Source organism: Cyanistes caeruleus, chromosome 5 (assembly GCF_971803275.1).
Source record: "Cyanistes caeruleus chromosome 5, bCyaCae1.hap1.1, whole genome shotgun sequence".
Classification (NCBI taxonomy): Eukaryota; Metazoa; Chordata; class Aves; order Passeriformes; family Paridae; genus Cyanistes; species Cyanistes caeruleus.
In genome coordinates, this window is record NC_141705.1 from 30,405,600 (window position 1) to 30,425,481 (window position 19,882).

The following is a 19,882-nucleotide window of genomic DNA, read 5'->3' on the forward strand; positions in this document are numbered from 1 at the left end:
ATGGCCATCAGAAACAGTTCTGATTTAAGCAGTTCTTGACTACATTTTGATATCACTATTCAATGTAATTCTATATGTTCGCTCTCTACATTATAAATCACAGTCTATAAAAAAACCCATACTTAGCTGGGTTTTTGTTTATGGGTAGAAAGGGTTTAAGAATGATTTTAATTTTCATGATAGCTTTCAAGTTTAAAAGTTTGTTTTGCTTGTTTTATTTTCCTTCATTCGTTCCTTTTCCTTTCTGAATTGGAGGCATCCTTGTGACTTCACAAACCTTCCTCTTACAATCTTACTTTATATGTATGCTTTTCTGAGAAATATTTTGACTTTGCTGAAACAGGGAAATGGCTGATAACAAGCCCAACCTATTTCTGACTGGGAACTCCCAACCTCAGAATCTAAACCTACACACTTTATAAAAGGACCTCATCTGCTGCAGTTACACCAAACTGAACTCTGTGTTCAAATGTATGATTACAATAACTAGGAGAATGTGTAAATTTAAAAAAGTGGATAAATGATCAGTCTTTTAAAAGCCTATTTACAATTGCCTTTCCTTTTTTTTTTTTCCCCTTTGCAAATATTTTCCTTCATACTGTTTCAGACAACTGTAATGCCAAAGACAAGGTGGAGTAAAAATAGTAAGGTTTACTAATAAACTGAGACCATAGTTTCACTAAAATGTTAATGACTTTTACATCCTTTTAGTCCCTTTTGGTGGTGAGCCAGGTGTAACCACCAAACTGTGTCATTCCAGACTAAAAATGAAAGAGGTTTTATTGTTCGTAATATCCCACACACCCTGGCTCTGTTCAGATAACGCAATAAGGATGACACTAAAGAATGAGTTTATTTTTAGGAAGCACTGTTTTTCACTTGAATATCAAGACCTTAATATTACACTAGTAAAAATAATTATATAGTGGAATACACATGAATAATTGTTTTATTGGTATGAGTAGTATACCAATGTACTGGTATCTCCATAGTAGGGTACTTTTACAAAGATAGTGACAGAGTAGCTATTAAATTGTCTGTGTGAAAAGTTAAAATATTCTTTTTTCACATTCTTTGAACTGAAGTTTAAAATAAGAACTTATAAAAGATTTTTTTCAAAATATGTTTCTTGCCTACATCATAAGAGTTTAGGTATTTTTAAAGGTAGTGATTATTATATGACAGGAAGGGTTAATGATCAAGTACTCCTAAATCCATGGAAAGAAAAACGTTCTATACTGCTCAGATACGGGCTTCTATCAAGGCTTACCTCAAAGCCCAGTGAACTTCACAAAGTCACTTCAATTGGATTTTCAGGATGTAAATCAATGAAGACGAGCAAAATAAAAAAGGGAGATTTTGATTGTACTTATTTTAAAAAAATTGCTCTAAAATAGATACTTTGGAAGAAGCAAAAGAAATTTACTTTGGAAATGGAGGACAGACAAAAATTTTCATGTTCTTTGATTCTCAGACTAAAAGGAAAGTAAATTGTAATTTAGCCCTTTATTAGTCTGAAAGAGTGGTTTCTTGTTCTTCTATACATTGTGACTTCAAAGTTCAGTCTTGTAAAGGGAACTGGAAATCAAAGGAGTCTGGTTATTTGGCACACTGCTTCCAGATCCAGTAAAGATTTTTTGCTTTAGAATTCCTGCAGCAGTTTCTGCATTTGCTCATGGATATTGGATTTAGGGTGGCTGTTTCAGTAATTTATCTACGGTGGAGCATCCTGGCATCTCGCACATCTATCGTAACCCCCGTATTCCACTCTTGAAAGCTCTAAATCTTGATTTCTCAGACTTGCATCTCTAACCTGATGTCAGATAAATTCTCTCAAAAACAAGTGAAAAGCCTGAATAAAAACACTACTTTACAGATAAATACCAAGGGGAACCAGATTTTAGGTGTCTGGCTGCAGCTCTTCATTTCCTCTTAGGCAAAAAGGAAATGAGATTTTTTGCAAATTTTTTTGTATGCCAACATTAATGCTGTCTTTGAACTGCCCGTTTCCAAAAATGTGCTGTGAAGATCTCAGTTCAAAAGCATTTCAGGTTTAAAGAACTGCATTCCTTATTTCTTACCCAGATGTCTGTGTCAGGGAAATGGCAAGGCTTTTACAGTTCTTATTCTGATGGGCAAATTACACCCATAGCAATTTATTAGTACTTACTAAATTTCAATCTCTTTATTTCCTCCTCTGTTAAAAATAATTTTGTAATAATGATTTTTTTCCATCCCTACTTTCATTTCTTTTCATGGATTTATTAGTGTATAGCTTCAGAAGGCTTATCTGCCCTGTATTCTGACATCTCCTTAATATATCTTTAAGCTAGTTTAATGCTTTGCCTGCCTGCTATTCTCAATACACTTATTATCAATGATAGGTGTAATAGAAACAGTGTTACTTTTGAAAAATGGCTGGACATTTCATTACTGTCATTTCACTGAGAAATAGGAGTTTGTTCAATGCATATGAAAAATACTAGCAGAAATAAAAGATCAAAAGGGATAAAAAATCAAAGCAGTTTTTCTTCTTTTCAGATGCCAGATTGAGAGTTCTCAATGTACTTTAAACAATGATTTATTAGCCTTTTGAGATTAGAGAAGTTTGTGCCTTCTTAAGCATAAAGTTTTCTTATCCTCAAAATAAAAGGACAATAGCATAATGTACTAATTATTCATGGCATTTATATGTTAATATGTTTCTATATAGAATTTCTTTTCATAGCTGATACTAATTCCATGTATACTAATGAAATAGCTGTAATCCAAACAGCAGAGTTAAATTAATTACAAACATAGTAAAAAAATCTCATTTTTAATGAGAAGAAATGTGTTTTTATCATAGCAACAAAAATGTTATTTTACCATAAAATAATCCATTTAATTCACTATTTCATTTTTATCTGTACCAGTGAGATTAGGATTAGTTCTTGGGAAAATGTCCTGCAAAACAAGATAACCATATAACCAAAAACTGAAAAAATTCATTGGTCTTTTTGTATACAGGCTACAAAGACCTCAGCCACCCCAGCTCAGTCATACAATTAACCCTGGACTTGTTCTTCCATGTTTTTGGCTTGTTTTTTTTAAGTTGGAGAGGTTTTTGGTGGATTTTCCCCCTCTATATTTTCTTGTTTTTCTCAGAGAGCTAAAGAGTGAGACAATACTTGAAGTTTTTTAAATGGTGGAAAATGCTCATTAATATTTAGCTAAAATACTAACCAGACAATGACCATTACAGGTCATTAAAGACTGAAAGCTGGTAGAACCAGAAGGTTTCTTTTTGTTTGGATTTATCATCAAAGAAGAAATAGAAGAAAAATGAAGCATGAGAGAAAACCAGAACATTCCAGTCAATGAAATATCATGTTTAGTTTCCTGAACATATCTTTTACTTCACAAAGGCTTCTGTTTTATCAATGGCACCTGTTTTCTAACAACATTTCTTTGGAAGCCTTATTCTATTAAGGCCTTTTCTGCTGGCTATTTCTGCTTGCAAAGAACAGAGACATTTGTCAGTGAATTTATACTAGTTCACTTTTTGATATTATTGCTGTGAAACAGGACACAGTCACAAATTTTTATGAATTTTGAGCTGAAGTATTTGTCTGTGGATCATATATCAAAAACATTCTGAAATGACAATAAGATAAGAGATTTAAATAAACTCTCAAAAAGCAGAGTGTGATCTTTGCCTCTGCAGACTGAACATAAGTAATTATTGGAGAAACCATAGAGCCAGAAGCTTAGCAGCTGTAAATCAGTAAAACTTCACTAAGCCAAACAGAACTACTTTAATTTACAGGAGCTGACTACAGCAATATAGTTTTAGAAGATTTTATTTGCAAGACACACTCTGCCTAACAGCAGCTGTAAAGTACTTTCTACAGTTTAAGCTATTTGTGAGGAAAAAGAGTGACTAGGAGGAAAAGATTTAGTCTAGTTTGTGTAAAAAATACAGTGATTAATTTAAAATGCACTTTAAAAAGTCTGCAGAGCAGTTGAGAAGAACAATGGCCTTTCAATTGCCAGTTTTGTGAGGGGCAGCTCATTATGCATTGGAAACAGAACTTCAATTTATATAAATGTTTCAGTGGTTCTACTTGTATAATGCTCGATCAGGTACTTTCATGCTTGTGCTCAATATTGCATTACACTCTAAATTCTGCAATAGATACAGGAACGTTATGTACTAACCCAAGCATACCACCACAGTAAGGATTTTGGAATCTTTGCATAAGCAGTGTTCCATGATATTTTGCTTGAATTTTCAGACAGTCCAGGCACAGCACCACCAAATATTTCTGTTGAGATGCCTGTCTGTTGGTTACCTCTAACATAACTCGGACTAAGAAGCCATGTTGAAGTCACAACCTCATGTACAAACAAAAAAGTACCATTAAGTAATATATACTCATCATTAAGGAGCAATCATTCAATAGCATAGCATTTCATGTGATATCAAATAGTAACTATAAAGTAGGTATGTTTTAAACCAGATAATGATCCAAAAGCCCTTTAAAACTACAATATTATAGTTTTTAACTACCATCTGGTTTAGTAAATTATATCTCTGTGCATGGTATTATTATACCAAATGGGGGATTGCTTTTGCTAAGGTTCCCTTATGTATAAAAATCCGTGGGAAAATACCTTATAGAACTGAAACTGGAGTTGGTACTATAATAAAATATTAATTCCTCAGCTGATGTCACACATTAAAAAACGCCCACATTCTCTTCTTATTCTGATCTGTCCCTGGCAGTTCTAGAACAATGACTGGATCTTCTTTAGTGTTTAGTACAAATCCACTTTAGAGGCTTAAGTTCCCTTAGGCTCCCTTTAGTCACCTAAAACAATGAGTGTTCTTTTTCTTCCTTAGGCAGAACTAAAACTTTTCTTCTTTTGTCTTCTCATGCAGCTTATAGCTTGATATTGCATATCTTGTCTTTTTACATGGCTTTGAAAGTTTAAGTGAAGGTATTGTCAACTGTCTATGATTACTGGAGGTGTTGAAATTGAATTCTTTAGTCCTTTTATCAGGTACATGGATTTTAGGGAAGATATACATTAAGTGTAGCATAGTGTCTCTCTGAGAATATTTTTCAAGCTTTTTCAATCATTGCACTAAATCTCTGGTCTCTATTTTTGTGTTTCTTCTCCTCCATAATATTGGTGGACACACATGGAGTTAGGTTCTTGGAATTATTACATAAAATAAAATGTAACACACTCTTCTTGTAGACTTGAGTTAAAAAGAATGTTGTTTTTTTTCCAGTTGTTTAGTTAGGTATTTACCCATAAGGAATGGTAAATATTAGATATTTTGTACTTCTGAGCCTTAAAAATAGCTACGATAAGATTTCATAGATTCCATGTCTCATATAGGTAATGGAAAATAATGTTCCATTGTAATAATATTGTTTCACTTTCTATCTCTCTGAGTACAATTTTAAATTACTTTTACTGCAATGGCTTTAGCTGTATAGCAGTGGAACCTCTTCAATTAAATATTTCACTTTGTTCCTTTGTTTGACTTTATTTTTTATAGAAAGTGTTGTGTGGTTAGAAGCAATTTTCCATGTCTCATTTCTTTCCTGTAAGTGACCTTTTTTTAACTAGTATTGTTGGCATGAAATGGCCACAGATAAATGAGTATGAACAACCTTTTTTTACAGTAAATTCAAAGATAACCATCCACTTAATCTAGCGTGGAATACTTAGGAAAAAAATCACAACACTTTTGAAACATTTCCCTGTTTTTAAAGGTCCACTTTACTGAGAATGATATTTTATATGTAAGTTTTGAAATATATAAAAAATTCAGAACTTTTTTTTTTCCCCAGAATGAATGAATTTTGGCACCAAAAAAAGAGTAAAAAAATATCTGTAGTTATTTTATTTATGCTACAGTTTTTATGCATCTTTTTTTCAAATGGCTTCATGAAACAGAAAGTCATGATGAACAAGTTTCTAATGATTAAAAGTGGAAAAAACAATCTATAAAGACGTGAACCATGACTGAAAATACTAAACCTGCAGCTCTGTTAATTTTCACCACTCTTATTCATTGAGACATAAGTGTCCCAAGCCTGGTAATAGATGCTGGAAAAGCTATGTGTACTGTCTGATCCCACACCACTTGGGTTTTGGTGCATGCAACAGTTCTACCAAGGATACAGTAGTTATCCAAACACTCTCAGAAAACCATGTGTTTGTGTGTCACAAACAGTGCCTCTCAACGGGAATTATCTCACATTAGTCCTTCCCAAGGTAAAATGATGTAGTTATAACAGAAGAATGACTCCAGCTGAAGTAACAATCTTTGACAGAGTTTCAAAGGGAAGAATAGGGTGATAGGGAGCACAGTGTGATTTATCTATGGCTAAAAAATATCTTTTGAAACTCAAATGTCATTTATAAGTGAGTGACTACAATCAATAATGATGTAGAATAATATTGCATTGATCAGCCTCATTAAAGTTAATGAGATACATGAAATATATGATTCACTCATGATGTATTAAAAATATTTTGTTCTTTATATGTGGCCTATTACCATTTTTGCAATTTTATTCAAATAATTGTTGAAATGTTTAGAAATGTTGAAATATTTAGAAACCTTATGCCAACTCACAGCACTGCAAACCTTCCTTAATTGTTGCTTTTCTTCAGTAAAGAAAAATGGTAAGTTTATGAATTGATTTTAGAGTGACTAGTAAGAATAAATCCATAAATAAGCAGAAAAAAACCTATGATGATTTTACTTCTATTGAACTATTGAACTTTCTTATTTACTGAAGGATTAGGAATTAAATATTTTACATCCTGAAAAATTAAGTCTATCATTTATGGATCTTTATTTCTGTACATGTTTACATGATCCTGATTCAGGAATAATCTCTTTAATAGTCACCACATGAAGAACATAGATTCACAGAAATCAGGGGTGGAAAAGAAGGACCATTGTGATCATTGCATTTATTCCCTTACTAGTGCAGCAAGATGGATTAGGAAGGCACCAGTAAACTATATATGGAGAGTTTTCAGACACATATGATTCACCCCTTTCATTAATAATTGAATTTCCAGAGTGTTCCTGCTAGAGGGATCAGGAAAAAATCCCTATTTTTAAGGCAAGAATGTGGTCTCTGATCCAAATTTGACTGACTAACTTCAGAAAAAGAACCTTTTATTTACTTATTTGTCTATTTCAGTGCCTTTTGATATTTTTGAGTTAGGTTGTTTTTTTTCATGGAAGCACCTCCGATGGTCATCAGTCTTTCATACAGTGACCTAAAGGGCTGAGAAAAGGATGCCTGAAAACCTATATTGTTTACAGACCATCTGTCTTTCCCTTTCATGTTTTTTTTGGTTTCCTATGAGTTTATATATGTTCTGAACACTTAGCCATTAATCAGTCATTGCTTCACCATATACCATAATAACTTTGAATATATTATATTTTTTTAAAAAAACTATTTTCAGTTATTTTTTGGGATGTATATGATGCCTGTACTCATGTCTGTACAGAACATTGGCCTTTTTTCTGAAACATTTTTGCTTCAACAATACATGTTAAAATACATGTCTGAAAATTTGCTTTGCCTTTGAGTTCATAAACAACATGGGTCCAGAAGGGCTGATCTGTAGACATATTTTAAACATATCAGATATACTGCACGTGCATTAAGTGTCTGTATGCAACATGTGCCCTCTTAGACATGATGGGTCATGAGTGAACAAGTGGATATTTGTTTGGGAACCCTTGGAATTCTGAACAAATCAGCCAAGGGACTATTTCTTGTACAGACAAATGAAAAAAGGAGATGGATATACTGGAAGGTCTCCTCAAGATGTTATTGGAAGATACATGCTAAGAATGAACGCTTTGTTTCCTTGAAGTCACATTTCTGGCTGGCTGTCATTGACTGCCTATCTGTTGTAAAGCAGATGTAAGGAAAGAGGAGAATAAAGTCACCCTAAGAGGGGAAAACCTCATAATCCTTCAGTTATCAGGACAGCCTTCAGTATAAAGAAAACAGTAAGATCACAGTCGTGGTTCTTAATACCTCTTACTAGATTTCAGTAATTGAGTGTTGAAAGTTCTTACCAATAAAGATAAAAATTCAAAACTGTACACAAATATTAAGAAAGCTCTAGTATAGTTGTGAAGAATGTAGCCTCCTATATTTATTAACTTATAATAAAGTATATTTAGTATTTGATAATAGAGATGCTCAGACAATTTGAAAGAATTTGGGGAGTAATTGTTAAACTATGAAAGGCAAAGCTGGGATCCACTTTTCCATAAAGTAGAAGCTCTGGAAGGCAGCATTTTTGTCTTCCTCTACTATTTTCCTTCATTCTATTCCCTAAAATTATTTAATAATAAATTAGTGTGATTTGAGATGATCTCACTCTACATAAAATAAGTGTGAAGTCTATAACTGCAAAGTAGAGATATATTGTGAAAGATCTCTACAGTCCTTTTAAAAAATATTTTTTTAAAAAAAGAATATAAAGGTCCTTTTTCCAAGATACCTGTTCAGAATAAAGATAATCATAAACTTCCTCACACATGAAGGCATAATAATAATCAGTAATAAAAACTAATCAGAAGACTTCTATTAAGGAAAAAATTCTAATTAAAAGGGACATATTTTTAGTTGCAAAAAGAAGTACATGTTATCCTAGCATATGGTAAGTCTAGTCACAATGTACTTTGCAATTCAAAGCATTGTATTTTGTAAGCCCAATAAGATCTTACAGTTTTAGAAAACACTGGTTTCAATACACTTCAGAGTACTTTAAATTATATCTACTTCATCTTTCCTTTCACTAGTGCCACTTTACCCTTTGAAATGCTTGTGATTAAACACAAAAAACCCTAAAGTTGTTTATGTTCAATACAGTGAAGTCATCTGATGCTACAGGTGGTTAAAAAAGTATTGGAAAAAATTTGTGAGCATTCGATTTTTATTAATTGCTAAGTTCAGTAAGAAAAGTGGAAGAGACAATGAAAGGACAAAAGATCAATGATCTTTATAATAAATTCTAAAGTTTGAATAATATTTTTAAATAATTGTTCATATTTTAAGGTATTGTGGGGTGGCTTTAAATTACACCTATTAAAAACCAATAAACTAGAGCTGTTGCCTTAAGAAACAAAACTTAACAAAAAAGAATAATAAAAATATTAGGCAGCAGTCAATTTAAAGATACTCTGAGAAATTTCAGTTAAAGGACTTAAAACAATTAGAGGTGTGATTCAAGGCATTAAGTAAAGCAAAATGAGATGAAGATGATACTAAGACCAATTCATAACAGGTACTAGGACAATAAAGGAATAAAATCTTGTTATTCCTGTTAGTGGAAAGGAGCTATAAAAACTGTATAAACAATGTTTTCTTTCAGACCTTCCTTCATATACCAAATATCACAGTTACTCAGATTCATTTCTGCACCAAAAATAGCTAAAAATCACAGGTGCACTACAGCATAATAGATTAAGAAGTTTTTCAATTCAGCACTCGAATCTTACAACAAATAACTGTAAATATGTAAGCTCAGAAGAAGTAAATGCTAAATCATTGTTAAAGAATTCAATATAACTCTTTTCAATCATTACTTGAATCTAGGATTACTTGAGTCTACGAGCCTTGCACTGTGATTTATTAAACAATGTTTAAACACAAGAAAATGATGGAAGTCTCAAAAAATATGGCAAGTGTATGCTTCATTTCATGTTTCAGGGAAACGAGTATCTACAAAAAATTTTCTCTATGACTGACCCTTTTGTCTCTAGTCCTTTACTAGTCCTTCTCTGCTTCAGTCCTCTGTCCAATCTCTTCTCCATCCAAAGCTGCCTTCTGATTTTTCACTCAATTTCCTCCCCTTCCCATGCCATAATTCTCACATTACCATTGACTTCTGTCCCTCTTAAGGTGCTTCACTATAGCCAGACTCCTCATATTTGACATGAAACAGGGGCGGGCTGCAGGTTTCATCAAGATTATTGCACGTGGTTTTTGGTGCTTTCATTTCTTTCCTCTTCTCAATGGCAAGGAAGTGAGTACATCATCTATCATCAGGACTGTTGAACCTGTTTGTGGTGAAACAAAAGATCCTGACAAGTATTCTAAGAGAAAACTTTACTAAAACCATCAGTTTTGCAATGTTATAATTAACCAAAATGGTCTTGTAATAGAAGCCTCAAGCAACCTTAACTGTAGGTGGCACTACTGGCTGTGTCTACAAAAAAAAAATGTATGGGAACTTCCAAATGGCCTCATCCTACAAACCTGGCAAGTACCTGGCAAGTACAGCTCAATTTCTATAGAGCATTCTCAATAGTAAGGATATGCAACTATATTTTTTTTATTTTTTACTGTGTGCTTAAATTCTAAATTCTAAATTCTAAATTCTAAATTCTAAATTCTAAATTCTAAATTCTAAATTCTAAATTCTAAATTCTAAATTCTAAATTCTAAATTCTAAATCCCATACTTACAAAAGCAACTGAATGGCCTTGTTGATTACTGAGGAGATAAAAGATATACAAAATAATGTGCATTCATATCTATACAAAATGAGTTAGAATGCAGCAGCTGATCTGAATTAGATGAACTCTTCATACTTCTTTTTCCTAAAAACTTTGATCTTTTCCTCTCAGTATAAAACATCAATTTCAGACAGAAGTAAGTCTAAAAGTGTTCATAGTTAATGGCTTTATATTCAAGTAGTTGTTTTTTTTTTTCCTTTTTAAATATAGTAGCTCCAGACAGAATGAAAAAGTGACAAAAACTGATGACAATACAAAGTTAAAATGGAGGCATTTAACTCCTCCCCATTTGTTTCAGAATCCTAATACCATTGTGTATTGGGTTTGGTTTTTCATCTAAGCTATTTATAATCTAATGCAAAAAGGTACAGGAATAACTTCATGAAATTTTGTATTGGATTTATGTTTTCAGCAAGTACCAATATTACCATTTTGTAGTGCTAAAATATTTGTTAGATAATTCAGTTCTCTGCTGTGCTGGCATATGTTTCTGCTTTGTAAAGCTACGTATTGACATAAACAATAAAACATAAAATAAACAATGTCTGGTATGTAAAAAGTAGCTTTCTGCCTGATTTTTAGAAAAGTTAACAGACTGCTATTTTTTCCAAGCTTTACTAGTTGGAAAAAAGATCAGGCCAGCCCAGGTCATACAACAGTAAGATCTGTTCCAGATCAGCAAAGCCTTTTTTATTCAATTTAGTCCCTTGTTAGAAATAGTCATTACACTTTATATTATGCATTTCTAATTTCAAAGCTTATGCCATATAATTATTCTGTATAATCAAACTTAACTGCTGGTTTTCTACACCAATCTAGTGAATGAATATTCTGTCAGTAAAGCCAGTATTTAGCTATTTTTTTGAGAAATGTGAAGACCCATAATTTTAGAAATTTGATAAATCTGTAATTACAATGTGCAATTGTATGTATGTGTCATTAGCATTTATGAACAAGAGCAAAAGAAATAATACACATCAAGCAACCAAAGGAAACCCTGAAAGAGAGTGACATGTTCTGACATGTTACTGTTTAGTTCTGACCAGAATACCAAGTCTAGTTTCTTTCCAGTCTGATTATAAATAAGATTATCAATCCGTGCTCACAGAATCTGCACTTTCTGGGCAGCAACCTTCTATCTCATTCAATCTTTTATTTTATTTTATTTTTCTAAATCAAGCAATACTCACAAAGTCCTAAGCATTATTTGAGCTCCTGCAGTGGGATTTTCATAAGATTCCATATCTTCATTTTTTTTACTTTTAACTACCATGACAGGAAATTATTGTAACTCCATCTATACTCTATTTTGAAACTGCTATATAATAAGTTATTCTTTTTAAAGATACATAAAATCAGTACATATAGTAAATGTTTGTTAAGTACGCAATTTTTAAAATTAGAAAATAATGCCATCATATATTACAGAATATCCAAAAGACAAAGAAATGTTTGTTTTAAAAAAAAATGTGATCATAATCTTTTACTTGAAATGCTAGGATGAGGAAAATCTGTTTTTTCTCATGATTTATTTTCTTAAATAGTAACAATCAAACATTAAATATATCTTGTCTGATTTTCTAAATGGCTTAAGAATTCTTACCCTACACATAGATTTGGACACATTTCAAGGAAATGTGAAAAAAACTGAAAGATGATTTGGAAAATTTTAACAAATTCAATGGACAGAGTCATTTGCCAAAGAACATCTGTTGGTGTTTTTAGAATACATATGTGAAAAAAAGAAGCAAGGAAAACATTTGGAAACAAACTGAAAACCGCAAACAAAACCTGGTTTCTGTTATGTTAATGTTTCATAGTCCAGCTTGGAACTTGACACATTCTTTTTCTACAACAGGCATTTTCTATAAAAAAAAAATAATTGTTTTTTCTAGTTAAAATTCACACGGTAGCAACATTACTAATTAAAAGTCAGACACGTCTTCTCTTTTTAATATATAAATGTGGTTTCAATATTTTTTTTCCCAAGTGAACTTCATTTAAGAAAATTGATGATATTCCATCTTTCAACAGGAAAAAAAACCAGTTTATATTAATTATTCAAGTAACCAATAATTTGTTTTGGTCAGAGATCTAAATTCCTGTAGATTTCTTCCAATACTTCCTAAAATTAGAATTCTACTGGAAACCTTGATGCAACCTGAGCATACACATATGAGGTAGCTACTTTTCCTCATTATTTTGAATACAGGGATATTGCAAAGCTCTTATATCCTGCAGATAACCTGTCACTTGCTATGACACAGTGGGATGCTTATGCTTGGCTTCCCAAAGTGGCAGGGAGAAGAAGAGGTGTGGGTGAATGAACGTGAAGGACAAAATGTCTTTTGGGAGACAGGGCAGGAGGTGCTGCAATGCTTCAGGACATGAGTTTCTCTATGGGAGTCTTCATCCTGTTCTCCCTGAGACCTTTAACTTGCACCAGTTTGAAATGAGTATGTAAGAGGCACAGAATTTCAGTACTGAAATATTCCAAAGAAATATTTTTTCTTTATCTTTTCCCCATGGAGAATATGAATTACAGTACTATAAATGAATGGCATGTTTATATGCATTATAAACTTGAATCTGTGCTTTGTGATGCTGGTTTTATACTATATGATTGCACTGTCTTAACAGTCCTGCCACAGAGCAGGAGCTAAACAGCCAAGTGCTGAATACCTTGCTAGGGTAGAACAGACACATTTATGTTTCAGCAGTCTTCGCTTGCACAGAGACAGCAGTGTTTAATATTTACTCTTTTTAGGAGGCAATGTGAGCTACTGTCAAGCTATCAATTATTTATCAGTGGAATAAGAATAGCATATAGGAAAAGTTTGTAGAAAAATTATGCTGAGAGTATTATAAGGAGAGATTTGTTATTAAAATATTATAAAAATTCATTTGAACCAATGACCCTAGAGTCTGTTTGAATATTCAATCACTTTTTACATCTATGGGATTAGTTTTTCACAGAATCAGTCTTTTGTCTTACCAAACAGCAATCCCTGGATACGCCACAAACTTTCTCCTCCGTGCATGTTTCTCTTCCTACCTTACTTACGTCACAACTAGAGTTCCTCTGAGGTGTGCTGAGCTTCAGTGGTGTCAGAAAGAGCTTAAAGTACATTCATGTCTGCATATTTCTTAGGAAAGACAATAATCATAGGCTCACTCACTAAAACTTATATCACTTTGTCTGTCTTTGCAGTAAATAATTCCTCATGTTTTCCTTCATGAGTATTGCTGTTATAAAATATCTTCGTTTCTTCCTGAAACAAATAGTACAGGTGGGGGAAGTTAATCTGCTTTGTATTCTCTTTTATTCAGGAATGTCAAACATGCTATACAATATCTACTGCCTTTTGTGTGCATAAGAGTGTGTATATATCTGTATATACTTTTCATTTTCCTAGAAAGGATATCCAAGAGCAGTAATGGATTGGGTACCTGGTAACATTTTTGCGAGATATTTTGCCTCAATGAACCACAAGCATAAGAATGTGCAAGTGTACTCCCTTGAAAACAGATAAACTTGGGACCATCATGTTGAGTAATTTTATTCAGATGCCCTTACATGGAAGCAGAAACAAAACTGGGGAAGTAAAATGATGAAGTTCATGTGACAGTTGAAATTTGTGCATCAAACTATTTGTTAAGACTTGATTTTCAAGTGAATTCCAGGGAGTAACTTAATTTTTTATTGAATTTTAACAGTCAATGAAGTATGTGAACTCTAGAGCTTAAAACCTATAAAACTGAGATTTATAATCAACATTTTGGATAATTCCTGCCTTCCTAATCTGTATTTCTGGGAAATTCATGCCCAGTATTAAACCTTCAACTGATTTTCAGAAGGGAACAACAAAGAACTTTGTACTATCACACAAAAAAGATTTGTATTTAAGTAAGATATCCAGAATTGGTACATGTAATAGATAAACTCTGACCATATATACCAGAGAGGTCCACAGTCCTAGATAGGATCACAGCAGGGAGCTGGTGATTAATGATCTAGAGTAATTTAGAGCCAAGTTTGTTACAAACTTAATAAATCCTAAAGCCAGGGGCATCTTATCTAAGACTGGTAAAATGGAGAAGAAGCATTGGTAAACCAACGACAGGAAGATTTAAGAACACACCATGAATGAGGTAAACCATGTGGAAATACTTAGATTATAAGTCTGTAACAATCAAAATAACTTTGCTGAGTAGGAAATGCATATAGTATGAGGGAACAACAGAAAATGATGTTACACATATTGAAATATCAGTTTTGATATTCAACATTTTCTTTGAAATTTAATTAATTTGTCACATGTGTAAGAGAACTGGATAAAAAAATAAGGGCTAAACCCAATATAGAGCCTAAACCAATAGCCAATGTAAACCCCTTTGAGCAGAAATTATTCGCTTCAGTAATATGAAATTCTTTTTATAAGTCACTTCTAGAAATCCACAGGGTGAGTTGAAGTCAAATCTAGAGTTGGAACATTGAATATCTTGGCTGTAAGACCCTTTGGACTACCAAGCTATTAATTTTTCTGAGAGCTCACAGCATTAGATTCTTTAAAGAAAATATACCATAATTGAGGGAATCAAATTGTTTAAATCAATTCTGATAACAGCCCAGATTTGTTTCTCAAAATAATTGCTGCATTTAAAAAATATTCTCTGATTAATGTTTTTTTTTTCAATTTAACTCCAACCACACTAATGTTTGAAATATTACATGGAGAGGTACAGGGTTTTTGGCTATTACACAGTGGATTTTTTTCTACACCAATAGACTTTCAAAATCATTGTATTTCACTTCATCATGCACCTTCCACTTGTGTCATTTGCACTTGAGTAAGAGTGCTTTCTGAACTATCAGCCCCTGCTTGGTAAATAAAACCTCAAGAAGCACTCTGTCTGTTGAATTTTATCTGCATCTTGTATGGTAGTTAGCCAAGTAAGAGTTTTGCATGCAACACAATGTAATGTTCCCCCTATTATCCAAAAATCCTACAGTAATGGATTAGATGTTATCCACCTATCTCTAAGGTATCAAGGTTTTCTTACAGTTCTGGAAGTCAAGTGGGAGAATGCAACTGAAAAATGATTGAAAAATAACTATCAGCTATTGTCACTTAAATAACATGAAACTGTTTTCCTATAAAGTGAAGTACAAGTTATACACAGAAAGAATCTTTTTTACCTTCCTATCCTTTCATGTGTTTTTTGTATAAAAGCTTCTATCTTGTTTCAATTTGCTCTCTTGATACATGCATTGATAACTGAAGTAATATAGCTTTTCTTACACAGATTCAAGCTGCATAGGGTCTTAGATGGGGTACTTGAAGTCAGCACAGATTTTAGAGACAGAATAGCCTCCCACAGTGCACCAGACTGGAAAGGAATAGTGCCAGGATTTGAACCGAAAGCGCCTGCAGACCTGCTTTATTACATCTGGACTTCAGCATCCATCCTTCAGCTTCATAAACTGCTGCTTTGTGCATGTTTGAGTCTCAGCATCTGATGGAAACCTTCCTGCATCTAGGAGCAGGATGCAAGCATTGTGTCAGTCCTACAAAGGTTTACAGTTGGAGTACCATTCTGTCCTCATTTTACTGGTTTATACTAAATGTTAATCTTTCCTGCTGCAAGGAAATGTTTAATTAAAAAAGAGCACTTCCTTCCCTATAAGGAGATAGTCTTGTCTAACGGAGCAGCATGTTTGACTATTTAACAGATAATTTATGAAACTCCTTAAAGCTTATTTGTGGGAAATATTCTCTTTTTTCAGTCTGCACACTTAAACTCACTCATCGTAACTGAGATGTAGTCATACTGTCTTGCCTTAAGACAGGAAGGCTTTTTCCTTTTTTCTTAAAATCTAATCAGTGCTGCTGTGGTATGAGAATTCCCCGCAGCTGACCACAGGTCCCTCACAGCTGCTGAAGTAGCAAATCAGTTGTAATGTGAAACTTTGCTATCTGTATCAGCAGAATAGAAAAAGTCCAACGCCCCAAATTTAGCAACTGAGCCCCAGACACCATAAAGAAACTAAGAAAGTTCTTAAACTAATGTTTTTAAAGCATCAAGGGGAAATAACACTCCTGTCAGCACTCTAAAAACAAGTTCCTAATTCCCTTTGTCTATCGTGGAAAGTTTACTGTGAATGAATAGGCTACCTGAAGACATGCCCAGACACTAAATGTTTTGCAAAATGTTGGTTTTTAGCCTGCCAGTGCAGCAGAAGATCAATATGCAAATTCTCAGTGACAACTAGACATAGCAGACATACAAAACTACACAGAAATGTGCTTCCTGTACTGTTCAGAGATAAAGTTCCCTACATAATTAATCATGAAAGGATTTTTCACTGTAGACGAGCCACCAGTATGAAAAGGAAGATTTGCCTGTCCTTTTATGTCTCTTTTTCTTCTTATTTCCTATTTGTTTTTTTCATCTTTTAAACCTTGAACAGAAAAATAAAATTTAGGGCTAAGGAGAAAACAAGAATTATAATAAAGAATGGCTCAGAACTAAAGCGTGTACCATGTACATATCAATACAAAAATTAAAACAGCGTATAAAGTTCATATATCAATGCAAGCACTAAATACCCTAAGAGTATAGATATTATAGTAGACCAAATTCTCCTATGAATGGTCCTGTAAAGAGAATAATGTCTATAACAATAGTGTTTTTGTAATACTGGTAGACCCTGATATCTTGTGTGACTTGAATGAAAAGAAAGGCCTCTCCCAGTGAGAACCCAAAGCATTGTTAAGCTTATTCCAAATGTTGTCTATAGCAAAGTACATGCTTTCTGTTATTTATAAAATAAATATGAGAGTTCAAGAACCAGCATATATTATTGATATTTCTTATTAGGCCACAAAATGCTCTGTCAAGAAGGAAGAGGAAAACAAAATAAAACAAATAGTATTTTAATCATCAGCAACATTTTTCAACCCCTTTTCATTCTTGCAATCCAAGTTCTACTGCACTTAGGCTCCAGTGAATTCTATTTCCCTGCTTTTCCTGGTTCTGATGAATGTGTGTTTCTGTGGGAAGAGCATTAATTATCTGCTGAATGACTTGCTCAAGTATTCATTCAGCAGTTCTATTCTGTTCACCATGTTTAAATGATAGTATTTCCTAGAAAAGCGAAGAAGATAACTAAAAAATGAAGATGGTTTTGTTATCCTAAGATAATCCTTACATTAAGGTTATGTGAATCTTTAAGTAATAGGTAGAGATACTGCCTGAAATAACAGGTAACTAGTTCAGCTAAAAGTAAAGTTTTAAAAGATCGTCTTGCTTTTTTATTTTCTTGTGAGTTTTTGAATTTGTTTCTTTTTGTTGCTGTTGTTTCTTTGGTTTTTTAAAATTATTTTTGCTACTTTCAAGGGAAAATTGCTCACCTCTTATTTTTCAGAAAGAAAAGATTTGAGTAACACCAGAATTTCCAATGTTGTAAATATTCAAAGCAGAGAGCTTTTAACTAAAGAACCCTAAGAAAAATATGGAGCAATACATACAGTATTGCAATTTATGAATAACTTACTTTGACAATGTTGACTTGAAAGAAAAACTTGGCTTTTTACCTCAGAATTAAATTTGTGTGGTCTCCTTTGACTTTACAAAAGCAATAGTTATTATAAAGATTTTATCAGGCTAAGGAAAGATGAAATTTGGCTACTGAGTGTGGAAAATTATATTAAGTAGAAGGTGATTATATAAATTTTATCAAAGTGAATGATCACATTCTTAGGTGGATTATTTCTGAGTGTTTAGAAGAGTTCTGCCTTTGTTCTTCTGTTTTCCCATGAAATTAAAAAGAAGTGTAATGGCACAGATTATTTTTACAGCAACAGAATATGGAGGGATCTGCATTTAAATAATTCCTGTTAAAAGAACAGAGTTCACAATATGAAAAGAAACTTTTTAAAACTGAATTCATACATTCATCAGTTTCTTATTTCGATTCCTCATTAGCTTATTTGAGGAAATGAGGTATGAATTGTTCTCTACTGGATTTTTTTTGACCTTCTAAAAAATGTGATAAAACTAAGTTTTAAAGAAAGAATCTACTGTTTGTTTGGATTTTGTAAGAATATATTGACTATAAAATGATCTTTAAAGAGAATGTCTGCAAGCACTAGTCTTAAGTGTTCAAAGTAGTGACACTTCAACATAAATCTTCCACTAGTTGATATAAATTTTTATACTGTTGCTTCACTTTCTTGATCCCTATTGAAGTAGTTAGTCAACAATACCTTCTCTGTGCTGAATATTCCCTAAAGAATACTAACTAACCTTTAGACACAAAAAACATTTTTGTAAGGATGAATCTGTTTTACTGTTCAGAATGCTTGTGTGCTATGTGTAATTTGGAAAGTGTTGTAGCTAATCCCCATTAACTGTGTGTTTTTAAAATTACTCATTCAAAAAACCTGAAATGAGATAAATTTACTGATGATTGAGTGAAAGCACTCCTGCTTGAAAAATATTATTTCTCTGCTGTGGATATGCATATTTTTCTTCATTGTCCCTAGAATGTTTGCTGTGCTATAAGATATTTGAGCCCAAATAATTTTCTAAACTATTTAAACAAAAAATTAATTTACCTTCTGCAGATCTGTGTCTAGTCAGATCAGTCTGAAATATAGCTGGGTTCTGGATGCCATTTGTATCTAATTCACGTAGATATTACCAACCATATGTTTCTTAGTGGAAAAGTAAACTCAAAATTAGCTTAATATAAATTTCCTAGAGTAATATAGAAAGAGGTTTACAGACAAAACTTATTTTCCTTGAAGGGAATGTGTTTGTGGTCACATCAGCCCCAGATGTTGGAACAACATAAGAGCTGTGTGAAGTTGCGATGAAATTAACTTTCTGGCTATGACTCAACGCCCAGAGTGTCCCCTGTAAAAACCCTGAGTTAGTACCATTTTATTCCCTTCACCTGTACCCACACTGTGTGGTAACACCAGATGCACAATTTCACCGGTTCCATATATTTGAGATCAGAACATATTGTGCAAATGAGTCACAGCCTAAGTAAAGACTACAAAGAGTGTACTAAAACCAGTGAGCAGTTGCTAGTGCCTGATGCTTGAGGATGCTTGCTATCTCATCTACAAAGCCCAGTCTTACAGGACTAGACTCCTGCTGAAATTTAGGAACTCCATTAATCCTATATGGTAATGATTCATCAGTTAAATAAACTCTACTTTTAAAGTGATGAAAATTGTAAATAAAGAATTTTGTCCAGTCATTGTTCATCTACAATATCACTTCTACAGATTTCTACAATAT